General features: G+C 36.7%; 1 long non-coding RNA gene and 1 other non-coding gene across 3 annotated transcripts; both read right to left on the bottom strand.

Moving 5' to 3' along the window:
* Positions 1 to 1,632: 1,632 nt before the first annotated feature.
* LOC131018932 (uncharacterized) lies at positions 1,633 to 8,287 on the bottom strand. 2 transcript variants are annotated; one of them, XR_009100105.1, is made up of 5 exons: positions 7,847 to 8,287; positions 7,285 to 7,571; positions 2,469 to 2,588; positions 2,108 to 2,193; positions 1,633 to 1,697 (listed from the first exon to the last, which is right to left on the bottom strand). It is a non-coding gene; the product is annotated as an uncharacterized LOC131018932 (long non-coding RNA). The 2 variants fall into 2 exon arrangements; XR_009100104.1 differs by having other exon boundaries at positions 7,285 to 7,362; positions 7,847 to 8,272.
* A 9,470-nt stretch (positions 8,288 to 17,757) lies between these two features.
* Positions 17,758 to 17,829, bottom strand: TRNAE-UUC (transfer RNA glutamic acid (anticodon UUC)). The gene has a single exon. It is a non-coding gene; the product is annotated as a tRNA-Glu (tRNA).
* Between the last annotated feature and the right edge of the window lie 246 nt (positions 17,830 to 18,075).

The raw sequence follows: 18,075 nt of genomic DNA, 5'->3' as shown, positions 1-18,075 counted from the left end.
ACCACCAGTAGGAAAATTATATGGTTCTACTACATTAGGTTCATGATGAAGGCATCACAAGACATTGAATAGAAATACTTCTAACCTAATAGAACAGTTGATAGCTTTTAAACTTCTTTTTCTTATATGGTAAAGGCTCAATAGCATGATCAATCATCTAAGGTGCCAAAAACTACCACATCTGATACCATGTAAGTTTATGTCCCATTTTCGGAGGTATTGCGGAAAAAGTTTAGGACAAGTCTACAAGGTGCACCAGTAACGTTTAGAAAAATAAATAAAATTTAAATCTGGGTTACTGCTGGTAATAGAGGGGTTGCTGGGTCGAATACCATCCATCGTACATCTGTTGGGTAGCACAACTGAGACGATGGTGGGCCTGCGGATTCATCAGGGCTTGAGCCGCGACTAGTTTATTTAGTGCAATCTGTCGCTCGTAGGCCGCCAGATCAGCAGCTGTGAAACCAGGCATGTGTGTTACTGCTTGATGAGGAGTGATATATGCAGAGTAAGGAAATTATGCAAATCAGAGGAATCGACCCCACCAGCGGAACAAGTATGGCAGAAGAAACACACCCGTCAGAGGAATCATCCTCACCAGAGGAGTCATACTTGCCAGAGGAACCATTCTCACCAGAGGAATCTCATTCACCAGAGACATCTTACCCACCAGAGGAATGACTCTTGCCAGAGGAATCATGTTGGCCAGAGGAGTCATCCTTGCCAGAAGAGTCATCTCCACCAGAGAAGCTACATCTGGCAGAAGAACCGTTCTCGCCAGAGGAATGCTCTTCATCAGCGAAGTCACTAGAAACACGGGAGAGTTCCCGCGTGAAGACGAGATTACCATCCTATCCTTCGACCACGCAAGGCGCATGCGTGGGCATTGATTTTACTATTTTGTCCCCCTATGTAGTCTATAAATAGAACCTGAGCTCGTACATTGTAACTACGCTATCTCTTATTTTCGAATACAACAGCTACTTTTCTCATGTTCTGAGTTTCCGATTGTTTACTTTGCCCTCTCCGATCATTCACACTAGGTATAGTCTATATTTATCGCTTTGTAGATTAGGTGTTGGTCTTTGATTCACCACTGCTGGTGGAGGCAGAGGGGTCGAGCTCGTTCCAGGTGGAGTAGGCTTGCTACCCCACGAGCACTACAGATAACCATTCATCCGTTAGAAAACAACCCACATGCAACCGCATAATAATCTTAAACACGCACACACAACAGCAGGCCTGAAAAAAGCTATGTCCAAGGGCTTTTTTGTTGCTTCATGTAAATGTGGGTATTTCCTACATGTTTTTTTTTTTATCAAAAGTTGGTAGTTTCTAATGCCTTATCAAAAGTGGGTAGAAATCGAAATATGCAAGCACTAAGATTAAGTTGCAAAAGTAAACACCAAAAAGAAAACTAAGGTATAAGGATGAGCATTTGTCAATCTTAGATTGCAAGTACACGGAACGCGACTAACTCAATAATCATCTTTCCAAAAATAGTAAACCAACTGAAATAAAAGTAAGCATACCTTAACTGCCTTGCCAAAAAGAATGCGAGCATTTCCCATCTGGATAGCACGGGCAGCTTCAGCATGGCTGTTGTACCTTATGAACCCAAAACCTTTGTCTCTGACATCTTCAATCACTCCAACGCCAAGTGCATGGAAATGGCGATGGAGATCAACTGATGTGACCTGCATATGTTGAGTGTCAGCAATATGAGAAAAATCAACCCCACCGCCCACACAGACAAGAGAAACTATAAAAAAGAGAGAATGCAATTGAAAATTAATTAATATTGATTGGAACGTCGAGAAAATCATCAATCCTTTATGCATTGGTTACGGTCCAACTCAGCACAATTTTGAAGGTTAAAGGAGAGTGATGAAAATTTAATGAGAGTTTTCTTTTTAAGCAAAACAACAGATGATCCAAAACTATGAAAACAACATTGAAAAGCATGAGCTCAGTAATTCCAAGCTCATGGTTTGCCCATAGTCGAGATCTATGAATATTCAGATAATTTGTTGATGCCAAACTGGATGCCAACATGGGACGTATCATGGGACAAGGTAGATAGCACATTTGCCGAACTTTAACTTACTTCAGGAGCAAGATTTCCCACATAAACAGTTGTATACTGTGGATTATTCTCTGGAGCATCTTCCTTCCGTTTTTCTTGGCCATCATCTGCACAAGATATGAGCAAGAGCAACTTAGAAGTGACAAGTATATTACAAAAACATGTCTTGAATCTGAAAATGCAATCAATGTAATAAAACCAATGATTATCACTTTCTAGCATGGCTCATCCATTCAATTTTGGTGTACTTCTAAGATTCAAGGTTTGAAAATGAGAAATGAGCTACGGAACTCTACTTACAAATTACACTCCATAAAATTATAAAATTTGAATTTAGAGTCATGAATAATTTTAAAAATTAACATCAGTTTAAGGAGCTAACCAGATGCTCCATTTGTTAGTTCCACAACATTTTTTGAATCAGGATTCTGCTGCTCATCGCCTTGACCAGCACCTTTTGCCGCCCAATTGCAGCGAATTTGTCTGCTTCCAAGCCACTTCCCTGCAAATTTAATTAAGAGAAAGACACATCAATAGCAGCTCAGCACTTGAAGCATATTAGATAATTATGAGCACCCAGTTGCATTCCCCAAAGATGTGAACTTGTCCACATAATTGGTTTTCAGTATTGCAACCTTGAGCAACACAAAACAACAATTGCAAGACTTCTATGTCACATGTACAAATTTCTAATAATTATCAAGATGCCTACAAGCTTCTATCCCTTATATCCACTCAAAACACAAAATAAATACCTCTTCGTTTTCAAAAACATCTAATTCAAGGTCATCTCTTACGAAGCAATTAAAAACAGAAATAGATGTAGTGAACCTGCATTTAACTCTAGAAATGAAAACCAAACAGGCTCTAAAGTTCACTGGACTTCCACCCAAGCAACCAAACCTAGTCATTTAGTTTAAAACTGTTCAAGACATAAATATAATGTATAATGGGGTGTGCACATTGCATGATACAACACAAACTAATATTCAAAACCTACTTTTCCAGCCATACCATTCAGTTTCTACCGAACATCTTTCCATCTACTAAGTCTTGAGCTTCAAACCAATACAATTCAGCCATGAGCCATCAAATTTTTTCCTTTCGTAATCTATGTTATGCATCCTTTGCCACATAGTCACTCTTCCGACTTCCAATAGCATCACAATTTTTTTTGAAAAAAGAGGTAACAACTTTAAACCTATTCCATCATTTACTTACATGTTTCCTACTGAATTAGCCAGAGAACACAGACGACATTATGTATAGAATCTATCAATTCTATAAAGCAATACATATTAGACACACCACATTCATCCTCAATCCTAGGTGGCATCTTCTCCATTCACTATTCTTTGCTATCTTAATTCATTTATCCCACATTGAAAACATATCAAACTTTAGCAATTCATTACCTAAATAAAAGGTCATTCACATTCTCACATTAGTCATTCATTATTCCCACATTGATATTATATTTAACTTTATCATGGGAAAATTTGAATTACTACAAAATATAAATTTTTGTATCCACCAAGTGAATTAAAATTGTATGTTTGGTATATAACTATGACTTTCATTATAATACATCCATAACATAAAATTAAATATGAGAAAATAAATTAAATTCCTGCAAGATATGAATATAATAGGCTTCAAATGAAACATTTAAAATCTATATAGTAAGAAAATAATTACAAAAATAGTAATAATGAAAATACGTCACAATTAAATTTATAATTTTTTATTTTTATTCATCAAGAAAATTAGGCCCCGCGTCAAAATTTTAGTAGACCTAATCATTTAGATATAACTTAATCAAAAGAACAATAACATTAAATTTCGATTTCACAAGAGAATATATTCATCCTCAATCATGGTTCAATCAATTAAGATGATGACTATTATTCTATAAAATTGAACTATGAAAATGTGGATGTAGTATTCTATAGTTCAATCATTTTGAAAACTTTCTAATCTCCTTTATTCTCATTTTTTTCGCAAGTCACATCTCTTATCCCACATTGATTTTTAATCAAACTCCATCTTAACTAAAGCCTATATAAATACTTGTGTGTAGTATCTCATCCTTTATATATTCTCTTGTGAAATGGAAGTTTAATCTTATTGTTCTTTTGATTACATTATCTAAATGATTAGGTCTACTCAAAGTTTGACATGGGATCTAATTTTTTGATAAGTTTAAATAAAAAAATTATAATTTAATTATGATGTATTTTCATTATTACTATTTTTGCAATTATTTTCTTACTATGTTATATTTTAAATGTGTCATTTCATATCTTGCAACAATTTAATTTATTTTCTCATATTTTATGTTATGGATGTATTATAATGAAAGCCATAGTTATATACCAAACATACAATTTTAATTAACTTGGTGGATATAAAAATTTATATTTTGTAGTAACTCAAATTTTTCCATGATAAAGTTTAATATAATATTAATGTGAGAATCTTCTTTATAATAGGAAAATGGTTTACTATGTGGCATATCTAGAATATCATCATTTCAAAAATTATCTATTATCTTTATTCTCATTTTTTTTCACAAGTTATCCCCATTGATTTTTAATCAAACTCCATCTTGATCACATACTATATAAATACTTGTGTAGTATTTCATTATGTATATATTTGCCCCATCAATTTAATTTGGTCAATTAACTTTTAGTTGACCAAATAGGTAGTTATATTTTTTATTAAAAAATAATTTAATTTATCTAGCATTATTTTGACCAATAATAAAATGTAGTCAATAATGTGAGTCCACGCATTAAAATAATGAATTAATAAATTTAATTTTTCTTACATTATTTATATTTTTATTAATTCTATAATTCAATATTTAGCGTTATGATATTTTAAAAAGTGTAAAATCTATATAAAAACATATTTATAAAAATAAAATTATGCAATTTGAATTTCATATTGATTTTTATGACACTTTTTTTTAATTACATTTTAGAAAATGTAGAATCTTTGTAGAAAAAGTATATATTAAGATACTCCACATGTCTTATGACATTGGTACCTATTTATTCGCAAGTTCATATTGACTACAACCTATATAATATTTGTATGTGGTATCTCATCTTTTATATATTTGCAACGCCAATTTAATTTCGTCAATTAACTTTCAGTTTGCCAAATAAATAGTTCTATTCATATTAAAAATTAATTCAATTTATCTAATATTACTTTGGCTATAATTATATTTAATGAATAATGTGAGTTGATATATTAAAATAATGACGTAATACATTGCATTTTTCATATGTTATTTATATTTGTTAAATAGTTATATTTAAAAAAGATCAAATAATTTAGCTTTGTTATTTCCTATAATATTAAACCAACCAACTATAGTACAAATTATTATTATTGAATTTTTAAAAACTAAATATGCTACTTAGTTTGATTGGATTAATTAATAATCGGATTGAAAAATTCAATTATTTGATATATGTTTAAGGAAAATGTAGTTTGGCGTAGATGTGAAAACTCTAAATTTTTAGTTATCTAATTCAATTTTAAAAAATGACGAGTTTACAACAATATTAACATTGAGAAAGCTGAAAATTATAATTGTGCGTTAAACATAAGATGATTTTCTAATCACTAACATTTATATAAATAAACTAAAATAAACTAAAATATAGTAAATTTTGGCTTAATATATTTAAAACTAATTTATCTTGATATGTCTGCATAAGTTTTTTATTTATTCAACGTAGAAAATTGTCAATTGTACTAAATTAGTGATAATACAAATTGATTAATTTATTTATAAGCATTTTCGCTTGGTATATGTTTTTGTATAGCTCTAAACAAGATGATTCTTAAAATTCACTTTTGATATTTCAAACTCCGGGTGAAAGATAATGTTAAAAAATCAGAGATGGTCTATCAAGCTTCATTTGAGATGTACTCAAAACTCAATTTTGGCTCCAAACAATATGATGCTCATAAGTTATAAGTGCTTTGTCAAACTCCAAAAGAGATGATGTTTATAACTAAATTTTGGTCCTTTAAGATTCAACTAAGATAATTCTTAGTACTCATCTGCGGTCATTCAAGCTCCAAATGACTGATGCTTAGAACTCAGCTTCAATCTATCAAACTATGAACGAGATGATGCTTACAAATCAATTATATAGGCTTTCAAGTTCTACACGAGATGATGCTTACAAGTCAGTTATAGTCTTACAAGTATTTTGGCTTCTAACAATATGATGCTCACAAATTAGATATAGTTTGTCAAGTTCCAAACAAAATGATGTTCACAACTTAATTTCGGCCTTTGAAGCTTTAAATGAGATAATAGTTAGCACTCAGCTCTAGTCTTTCAAGCTCCAAGTGAGTAATGCTTAGAACTAAGCTCTGTCTATCAAACTATAGACAAGATGATGTTAACAAATCAGTTATGGTCTTTCAAGTTCCATACAAGAAGATGCTCACAAGTTAGTTATAGTCTTTCAAGCTTCGCACGAGATGATTCTCACAAATCAGTTATGGTCTTATGAGCTCCAAATGAGATGTTGCTTACGAGTTAAGTTTTATCTTTTCAAGAATAAGATGAGATGATACCCATAAGCCAAATCTCATATAACAAGCTTCAAAAAAGATAACGATTAGAAGTTCAATGTACAAAGTTTAATGTGATATTTCAAGCTACAGATAAGATGATGTTCAAAAGTTTTGTAAGGTTCCGATGAGATGATATTCACATATATAAGACATGGTCTTAAATTATGTCTATCAATTTATAAAAATTACACTCCTGAAAATTAGTAATTTTTTTATATATAATTAACAAAAAAATACGATGTGTCAATTCTTCATCATATATTATGTCAAATAGACCTAAATATTTTTCTTATTATTTTTTAAAATCGTCAAGCTTACATCAACTTTTTATGAAATTTCATCAAATAATGTATAAAAAGACAATCTATTTTAACTCCCAATAAGAACTATAACTAGCCAGAAGGCTTGATCTATACTAGAAATTTATTTTGATAAAATAAAATAAAATTTTTAAATAATTTATATAAAAATTATTTATATGTTGTAATAAAAAAATGTACAATAATAATTACAGCATAAAGTGACTCCCCGTCGAATTTCGACGGGTTACACACTAGTTTCCTTATAATAAAGCAAGCATTATTTACCTTGACTTTTAAGGTTCTTCGGGTCATTCGCGCCACCATTATCCAGGTTAACACCCCCGATCCACCCAGCACTTGTATCTGAAAATACAAGATTCAACAAATAAATCTAAAAAATACACCGATCAAATGATCAACCACTCAAAATATCCTAAGATTCCAAGTCTATATGAGCAGCAAATCAGCCAAAATAATCTGAATCAATGGAAAAATACCATGAACCATTACCAGGAGTGATCAAACATCAATTTCAGTCTACTCTGAATACAATATCAATAATTCGTTTCCTACTATTATCAGAACAAAAATTATCAGAAATCTCAAAACTTGCATAGAACAAAAATTATCAGAAATCTCAAAACTTGCATCAGCTTTTGCTCTATATGAATACTCTTGCGTTTACAAATCACACTCAATTAACTAAGGAATTTATAGCTAAAAATCTAGGTTATAAGTTTCCATTGTTAAAATTCTTTCCAAAATTTGTTCTTTCTAAAATAATAATCATTCTATATCTAAAATAGGAAAACGCGTTATTAAATTAGGAAACTAATTTAATACTTACCATGGCTGTGTAGGAAGAATCACGGCGGATCCGGAAATGGAGGTATCAAAACAGAGAAGTTGTCGGTGGTGGTCGACGGCGCGGTGGACGAACTCCAGGGCTCAGCGGTGACTCGAGGCCGGACGAACCGCAAGCTCAGCGGCGAAGTGGCGGCTATTTCGCCGGAGTCTAGAAGAAGGAAGGGCAACGGGATTAGGAAAGAAGAAATCTTAGGGAATCGACTTCAGAGAGAGAAAAAGATTGAGAGAAGATAGAGACTGTGAATAGGGAGACGACGCCGACCGGATTCAGGGGCGGCGGCGATGGGGTGAGAGATGTAACGGCTGAAGAGAGGCTTTGACTTTGAGAGATGTAACGGCTGAAGCGAAGTTTTGTAAAATTGTGAGAATTGTGAGTTAAAAGCCTTTCAGATAATGTAAAATAAAGCATTGTGAGTGTGCCATGTAGGAGAGAGAAACAATATGGGGGCTGTATTGCTTTATAGAATTGATAGATAAATATATCAATTTTCAAAATGTCGTTTACACGCCTCTTATCTTTCATATTGATTTTTTATTTTTATATTTTTTGGTTAGCGCTTTCGCAAGTGATCGGTGGATAATTAGCGAGGCAAAATGGAAAGTACCTCTTTTCAAAGACAAAAACAAAAATGTACCCACCCTTTACCAAACATATAAAATCTACCCGTTCAAGACAATAATACCCCTATGCACATTCTGGTGTATTGCTCGCCAACAAACAAACGAGCACGTTGAGTGCGTCGAGCAATATACACTTCATCCTTTGAACAAATGATTCTCTAAAATTCATTATAATCATTTATGTTTTAAACAGTAAACAGGCCCAACATGCTTCCGTAAACACTTCGAAATAATTCTTAAATTAAACCAACATTATACCTTCGTCGACTGGTCTTCTTCAGGAGTCGGTCTTGTTGCGTTTTACGGCTCGTCTGCCCACCCGGCACGCACCAACCACACACTCGCAAGAGATGGTTGCAACCCTTCTCCTTCACTAAGTGCCGACTAAATAATATGTTGGAAAAATAAAGAAAATATTTTTACTCAACCCGGAATAGTTGGACAAAAACAAAGCGTTTATAGAGGAATTATATAAAATTTAATTTATTTCATAAAATACTCCCCTAGGGAGGAGACTAACTTGTTTAGCTACTCATAGTAGCTAATCCTTGTGTACATAAAATAAAAAGGAAACTAAACTAAAATTGAAAAACTTTGAAAACAGAATTAAAAATACAAAGATAATTTTTCTAGAGAGAAGATGTGTGTTGTGTGAAATGGGTGTGAATTTTCTGATAATCTCTTCTCTCCAGCTCTTCGGTTTATATAGAGGTTTGAACCCCTCTATTATTGCTCGGTTGTTGGCCTCGGATTCCATCCTTGTGGCCAGCTTGCTTGAATATGACATCCACCTTCTTTTGTCGGCCTTGATTGCTGACTTTGTTAGTGGCATCACATGGTGCTGGACCCCTGCTTTGTCTTCTTGTGATAATGCTGGTAGGGGCCGGCTGCTTTTCTCTCCACTCACTTTTGTCCTGAAGCTTTTGGTGAGTGGTCCTCCTGTTCTTCCACCCACTTTTGTCGTTTCTTTTGTGGGTGCGATCCTTGCTGTGAATCACATGATTCACTTAGCTTTGTCGGCCACCTTCCTTTTTTGGTGCCCGAGGTGTCCTTCCCTTTGGAGTCTGATGCTTATCATGTTCATCAGACCGGAACCTTCTTTTATCCGGCTTTGGAAAGAATCCTTTGCCGAACTCTGGCTCCTTCTGCGATGAGCATTGATCGCAGACTTTATCGCTCCAATGGCCTAGATGAGCCATATTGCAAAACTTGCGACGAGTCTCCTGGCTCCCCGCAATCCTGTTTTTCCAAATCATTTGCCGTTTCTTCTCGAAGGATTCTTCGGCAAAAGGAGTTGTTGTTCCTGTCATGGTATTAACTAGGAACGTTCCCAGATCCGAGCTTTGATAGAACTTGAATCTGGATTTCATTTTGTCCATCTCTGTGAGACAGACCCATAGACCCCATGCTCGTCTAGTGGAGATTTGATCCTCCGTGAATGTTGAGACGATTGCGGCCTGGAAGTCGGGAACTTTGATCCTGTTAAGGGCTCCCGTATCAGGTCTCCGAAGCTTAATGAAGTGGAAAGCTTCACGGATTCCTTTTCCGACTGGCTCTGGCGCTGCACTGAAACAATACAATTCCAGAACATCTCCCCTTTTGAGGGACTCGTTGTTCTCCCATGTGTCGAACACCGTTTTCTGGATCCATTTTGGTAGACCCTTGATTTCGGTGAAGGCTGGGGCGGTGGTATAGACTGAGGCCAAAGCCCCAAACTCATACCATTCCTTGACATCGTTTGGATTGGCTCCTGGAATCGTCCAAACCCTTGGATATTTTCCGGCAACATCAACCCGACAATTTCCCGGATTAATGCCCTTCCTTGTGAGAAGTTTCTCCCACCTGTCCTGGTACATCTGCCAAGAAGGAGAAATTTCAAAAAAATCAGTATCAACCTTAACTTGGCCTGTCATGGGCCTAAGATTGATCTCTCCCTCTTTTACCCCAGAGGTGGAGGGTTGACATGTTGATTCAGGGTGTGACCCCTTAACAACATCTTTTCCTCGAGAGTCTGGTTGTGAAACCGTTGTCTCAGGACTTGTGCTAGGGGTACTTGAATCCCCTGCTACAGGTAATCCGCCCTGTACGGAAAGCATTGCTTTAGCCCGATTTTCACAGACAGCGCGCAAGAGCGGCTTGTTGGTTGCTTCCTGAAGATTGAACATCTTCATGAAACAGACATCGATTTGGCTAGATACTTTGGCTTCGTCAGCCGCTTGTATCTTTCCTGCTTGTTTGGTATGCAGCACACACTTGTGCCACTCTTGTTGTAGCAGCTCTAGACTTTCAAAGAGCTGCCCCTGTATTGCCTCGATGGCCTCCACTTCAGGGAGCTCCATCCCTTGTAAGGAAATCTGCAAGAACATTCTGATCAGATTTCAAAACGACAATATCATAATCATAATATTGGCATTCTGCTTGCCATCTAATTAATCTAGCCTTTTCAGGTTTAGATTCAATCTTTTTAGTTAAGAAAGCTTTAACGTTAGTGTTATCAACTTTCAAAACAAATTTTTTAGCAAGTAAGAATAGCGGCCATTTTTTGAACGCCTTCCTGACTGCAAAAAACTCTTTCTCTTTTATGTGCCATCGCACAGCCTCGTCGTTGGAGAAAAGACCGCTACAGTATCTGCAAGGTTCTTCTCCATAAGGGGTGATCTTTGTAAGCACAGCTGCCCACCAATGATCACTCGCGTCGGTGTAGAGGACCAAGTCATCCTCGTCTTGTGGTATTGAAAGTTTCGGGAGATTTTTACAAATCTCTTTCAACCTCTTCATACCCTCCCGATGTTCATCCTTCCATATGAATGGAACATCTTTCTTCAGTAGTGGACTGAAGACCTTTCTGTGCTCCGCAAGGTTTTTGATGAACATCCCTGCGAAATTGACAACTCCCAGAAAGCTTTGGAGCTGTTTTTTCTCCTTGAGATCCTCCGGAAATCCCTGGACTTTTTCCACAATATGATCTTGTAGGATTATCCCAGATTCATCGATCTCGATCCCCAGAAACTCCATTTTCTGAGTGGCTATGACTGCCTTCTTTTCAGACAGCACTAGTCCATCTTGTTGACAAACATCCGCAAAGATCTCCAGATGCCTGACATGTTCATGCATGTTTTTTGATGCAATAAGAATGTCATCAATATAAACAAACATAAACGAAGAATAATCTTTGAAGAGATTATCCATCTTCCTTTGGAATATCTGAGGTGCGTTGGCTAACCCCATTGGCATGACATTCCAGACATAATGTCCTTGTGGAGTTGAGAAGGCTGTGAACTTCTTACTCCCTTCCTCCATGCGAATCTGGTAAAAACCTGACTTGCAATCGAACTTTGAGAATACCCTTGCACTTCTGATGCAGTTGATGAGGTGTTCTCTACTTGGAATGAAGTATCCATCAAACTCAAGAATATCATTAATCCCTTTATAATTAATGACTAATCTTGGTTTTCCTCGCTTGATCTCCCCATGGTTTCTCACCAGAAATCCCGGACTGCTATAGGGTGATCTACCTCCTTCGATTAGTTTTAAATCAAGGTGTTCCTTGATTATACTCATCATATCCTGTTGATCTTGAGGGTTCATCAGGATAGGTTTGTACCTTACGAACTCATGCTCCTTTCCAGTTTTAACTTTCAAGGTTGCTCTGAGCTGGTTCTTGTCCCACCATGCCAAAGGATCCTCGTGGTAACACTTCTGAATCCTCCTTTTGACGTCGGTAATGGACACTTGTTCTTCTTCCTTGATATCTTTGTGTGATATCAGGGATACTTTGAGGATTTGAGTTTCTTCCTCAGAGAGATTTGGGAATCCCTCAGTTCTGCATTTGAGCAAAACTTCACCGAATCTCCTTTGATCCTTCATTTGGGGTCTCCGGAGTCTGCCATCATCACCACGCTTGCTGCGGAATTTGATTGGCATTGATCGATGAAAAGCTCCATTGAGCCTTTGCACAATGATTTTGTGATCACAATTGGTTGTGAACACTAGCCTCCTAGCTTCATTGTCCTGAATATACCTCTTGAAGCTTTGCAGAAAATTATTTCCGAATAATATATCTGCTCCGGTATTATGGAAATAAATTGGTGGAGTCTTGACCTTGTACCAAGGTGTCTGTCCTGCTCCGCCGATCAATATTTCCGTCTGTTTTACTCCCTTTGATAGAAGCAAAATCTTTTTGGAGAAATCCCTTCCTGCAATTCGAGGTAGATCTTCTTCCACATCTGCCGGAAAGACTCCTCGTTTTGCTGTACAGATTCCTGCTCCCGAATCCACATAAGCAGCAAAATATTCTGCTTTGTATTTCTCATATAACATCCCTACAGAGATGTATATCGAGAATGGGCTGGTCATTGGATCATCACTCTTTGGCGTCCAATGGTGATCTCCATTCCTCCTGATTTCCATGACCATGGTTTATATTTGTCAAGGAAATCTCGTCCTAAGATCAGGACATCTGCTTCCTGTCCGGCTTGGCCTTCGGTTTGGATTTCAAAACCTCCAACCTCCAGAGTTCCGATGTATCGGTTATCTCCTGGATTCGCCAAATAATACAACGAACTACAAGGAAATTTGTTTTCCCTGCTTGTTGTATCAAATCTTGTGAAAACCTGTCTCCATCCTTCGGGACATTTGAGCTTGATTCTCATGTCCGGAGCTGGTGTTTCTTGGATCGTCCTTCTCTCATATGATTGAGAGAAACTCCTTGTTATAGGCCCTGAAGTTAGCCTATTTCCTTGGAATGATAGCCTTGGTGCTCCTAGTCTGAGACTCTGAGTATGGCTAAGCACCGGCTTGTCTCCAATATCGATGTCGATTTCTCCGATCTGAGGAATCTCCACTCGGTTTGGATTGACTGCCTTGGCAACCTCCTTGAATATTTCTGGAATTTCAATAAATTCTTTTCCCAGAAATAACTCCGTGTGATGGGAATTTGATAAGGCATACGAGACTTGATAAGTCAGCGAGTATGGCCTATTTCCTCCCGTCATAAACTCCTTCTTTTGTAGTCCTGATAGAGAGTCAGGGCTCGGCTGAAGGATGAGTCTTGCAGATTATAAGCGATCTGTGGGTAGAACTCGGTTATAATCCTTTTGGCATAGAGATTGCCCGAGAATGCTCCAAGAACTGAAGCTCTAGCATCTCTGATTCTTTTGTCGCAAAGTGCGATATCAATTGGTTGGTCTGTCCCTGGGGAGAGGGACGATTGGATTACCAACTGAACTGCTCCAATATGAATCCATTTCATCGTGCTTGCGACTTCTGGCTTCATTTTCTTAAGATCCTGCATAATATCTTCGGCAGGAACCAGCTGGATCTCCACCTGATTACTTGTAATCTCCATTGGAAGCGCCATTTCTCGGTTTGTGACCCCGAAATAGACATGATGCTTCCTCTTTGATGGAATCAAGCTATATAAAACTCGATTCAATCTCCCATTGGAAAACCCTTGGTATGTTTGTATCTCTCCAGTTTCCCTATTGAGTTTTTTCACGAGCTTCTTCACCACTTCTTCCTCTGGAATCAGAAAATGGCTAGTAAATCCATTCTGATCCTCCTTCTGGATGTGGTGGACCTCGTGTTCTTCTTTAGTCTGACTCGTCTCCGGTTGATTCATCGGTCATCTCCGAATCTTCAGAACTAAAGACTTCCTCTTGCTCATATATACTCTCATCAGAGGATATATCTTCAAACTGATACACGGGTATCAATTCCTGGTGGTAGATAGCGTCTTCGATATCCGGTGTGGATTCGAATCTTCTTATCTTCCTTTTCTCGTTGTCAGGGCAATTGGTTGAAATATGCCCCTTTGCACCGCACGACCAGCAGTTGCAATCCTTGAAACTTTCATTTACTTTGGCCTGAGTGCGCCTGAAAGTTTTCCTCGCCGGGATTCTCTTTTGATTAGAGAATCGGTTTCTTGATGGTCCGCTCCATTGGCCTGACTTGTAAGAGCGTGCCTTCTGTCTGGTCCACATAGTTCTTGGCTTCCAAGAACTCCTTCTGGACTTTCTTTCATAGGGTTGATACCTATGTTTCTTTCGGCTTTTCCTTTGATACAACAACTCAGCACCAATCTCTGTTGGAAGATCAATGTTGTCGCACATCAGTGGAGATTTCTTGTTGAGTCTCCTCAATCTCTTGAGATTCCTCTTGTCTGCTGCCTTCTGGCACCATTCGGACAGCTTCTTATGGACATAAGACATCCTCCTCGAAGCACTGTCAAGTGGATATCCTCCTGGTGAAACATACTCATTGATGAGCATTTCCCTCCATGGACTTGGAAGCTTTGGAAAGAAAAGGTCCATGGCCGTCTGATCTTCAACTTCCCCCATATGGACATATAGGGTGTATAGACGCAGAAATTCATTGAGAGCTTTTGGCTCTAGCACTATCAACCTTAGATTGTAAAGTGCCTGTTGATATTTCTTGCGCTTCTCCTCTGCGGATCCTTCGAAGAAACCCATTCCCAAGAAATGGATTTTAATTTGTTTAGTAATTTCCTTAATGATGTCATATAAGGACGTGCTACTAAACATCTCCTCCCTGGTTGGAACTTTAAGTCCTTCCCAGTATAATTTTGCCATCCCTGCCAAGCTAGCTTCGAAGACTCTGGCAAATTCTTTTTTGTCGTAATCGATTGTAGCAATCACGACTTTCAATGATGAAGCCCATTCATCGATGAGACCCTCCCATTCTTTGAAACTGGCTTCGTCAAGGTTGAGAATCAATCCGTATGGATGGATTGGTTCAAGTGTGACCTTTCCTACAGGAGTATCCTGCATCCGAGGCCTCCGTCGCCTGGTTCGTTGGAACTGGCTTGCATCGTCTTGAGCTGACCCCTTTTTTGACGCTTCTTCTTGAGGCTCTGTTTTGGGAACCTCATCTCCTTGGTTCATCTTTAGATCCACCATATTGAGGTTAGCAAAAGATTCTGCTAACTCTTGTAGATCTTCTAATCCGATTCTGTCAAGGCTATCCATGATATTTGCCTTTCATAATTCGGATGATGTCCTCCGGCTGCAACTCTTTGGGTGTTGCATCGAATAGAGATGTATACGTCGGGTCTTTGGACCATTGATTCCGAATTTTTCCGGAACATAGTTTTCGCCTTTCGATCTCCTCCATTCTTTTCTGGATATCACGCAAGAGAGTTAATATTTCCTCTTGTTTGAGTGATATTCTGCTTAGCTCCATCGGTAGATCGTATAGCTTGACGCCATAATATTCCACCGTCTTTTGGATCTCCCGCAAGTTGACGTTGTCGGAAGAACTTGGCTCGATCTTTTGGTAGCTTGGAAAAGCTACTCCCGCCTTGTCTTTTGGTTCCATCAATCGTGGGACTGATGGGCCTCCTCCATGGTTCGTTCTATCGCCGTTCTGGTTGCGGCGAGTCCCATGAGGTTCTCATGGTAGAATTGTATACTCGTGATAATATCACGAATAATCTCGACATCTTCTCCTCGTCGTAAGTTGGTAACGAGGGCTCGATTGTTCCAGTTTAGACCGTCTAATAGACGGGTAGTCTCGCTCTCCAAATGTTGGAGAGAATTCCTGTATGGTACACATCTCGGACACTCGTCCGGATCCATAAATTTCAATGGAGTCTCCTCCCACATAGGTTAATCATAAAATAAATTAAAAAATAATATAATTCTTCTATAAAAACCCGCTCTGATACCATTTTTTACAAGGATCTTTAATACTGTTATTTGCTTGATAGTACGTGGCGTTGTCTCACAGTCCAGACCCAGATTACCAGGTAATCTATCGGGCACGAGGAAAGTTTCCAGCCGATATACCATTCAAGCCCAATTTTAATGCATATAATGAAGTATAGAGAAAATCTTGGAAATAGCAATTCAAAGAGTGGAAATAGCTAGGGGTGAGCATCGGTTCGGTTCGGTGCAAAACCGAACCAAAAACTTAAAACCGAAAACCGAACCGATGGTTAAAATTGGAACCGAACCGCACCAATTGGGGGTCCGGAACCGAACCGAAACCGAACCGATAAAACCATCGGTTTTGGTTCGGTTCACCGAACCGAACGATGCAATTTTTTTTATTTTATTTTTTTCGAAAATACCAATTAAAAATTATAAATTAATGTAAAAAATACACAAATTTCAAATGTCAAATTCCCACAACATTAACATGATAAATAATTATATATTATAATTGTGAATTAGGGTTTTAGTTTTAGGTTAAAACATTAGAAAAATAATTATATATTATAAAATAATTATATATAATAAAATATTAATATGTATCGGTTCGGTTCGGTTTAAAACCGAACCAAAAAATGGAAACCGACACCAAACCGAAAATTTTCGGTTTTTACTTTTCAAAACCGAACCGAAAACCGAACCAATAGAATTGGAACCGAACCGCACCAATCCGGTTTGGTTCGGTTCGGTTTTCAGTGTCGGTTCGGTTTCTGCTCACCCCTAGAAATAGCTAAAGGGCAAAATGGTCCAAAGTGGGTATATTTTGTATGTTTTAAAATAGGTGGGTACATTTTAGGTTTTATCTATGAAAAAGGGTATTTTCAACCATTAACCCATAATTAGCTAAGTTTAAGGTCTGACAGATTTCAACCAAAATCGATCCCTGTAATTTTCATCCCAACTATGTATGATTCAAGATATTTAATTGTAATTTTTTTTAAGGCCATTTTGTTTTTGTTTTTGTTTTTGTTTTTTATTATATGAAAAGAAAAGAAAAGAAAATTTCGAATCCATGCTGGTGGAGATTAAGAAACCACAAATGGGATCCTCTGTCCCAAAATATAGTGTGTACCACGTGTACCACTCTTCATTTCTTTATATTTATAAATTATTTTTTATTTCATTTTAATTTATTATGCTTTTATATATTATAAAGATAATTAACAAGGGTTCACTCATCCATTTAGGGTTTATAATTATTTTTTTATATTTATTTGAATTAATAATAGATTATTTGGGTTCATTAATTCAAAGTTAGGGTATATAATTTTTTAAATTTTAATTTTTCAATGATAAATACTAATTAGAGTTTATAATAATATAATAATTTTTATTTTTATAAAAAACAATTTATAAAATAAATAAATGAAGAATGATACACGTGGTACACACAATATTGTGGGACAGAGGATCCCATCTGAAGAAACCAACGATTGGACGATATTAACAAATCCAAATGGAAATGTTAGGCAGAAATTTACAGAACTCAAGTTATCATAAATAAAAAAGTAAAAATTATTTAGTTGAGCAAAAACAAAAATTCCGTTGCCGGGAATCGAAACCGGGTCTCCTGGGTGAAAGCCAGATATCCTAACCGCTGGACGACAACGGATTATATATTAATAACTAGTTTATTAAAAATTAAATTTAGGTTGAACATTCAGCGATGCACTCCGTTAATTCATTTACGTACATAAACGTAACTAAAATAAAGAGGCAGCACCCCGTTTTAATTAAAACCATATAATAAATGGAAATTTTATTCATATAGATAAAATTGTGGATTTTTATTTTATTTTTATCAAAAAACTCTTTTAGTGTGTAACTGTATAAAATATTTTTTTTATATGATTATGTA

Source organism: Salvia miltiorrhiza, chromosome 1, assembly GCF_028751815.1.
Source record: "Salvia miltiorrhiza cultivar Shanhuang (shh) chromosome 1, IMPLAD_Smil_shh, whole genome shotgun sequence".
NCBI classification, from domain to species: domain Eukaryota; kingdom Viridiplantae; phylum Streptophyta; class Magnoliopsida; order Lamiales; family Lamiaceae; genus Salvia; species Salvia miltiorrhiza.
Note: the sequence above shows the minus strand (reverse complement) of the source record. Positions and strands in the feature narration are given on the sequence as shown.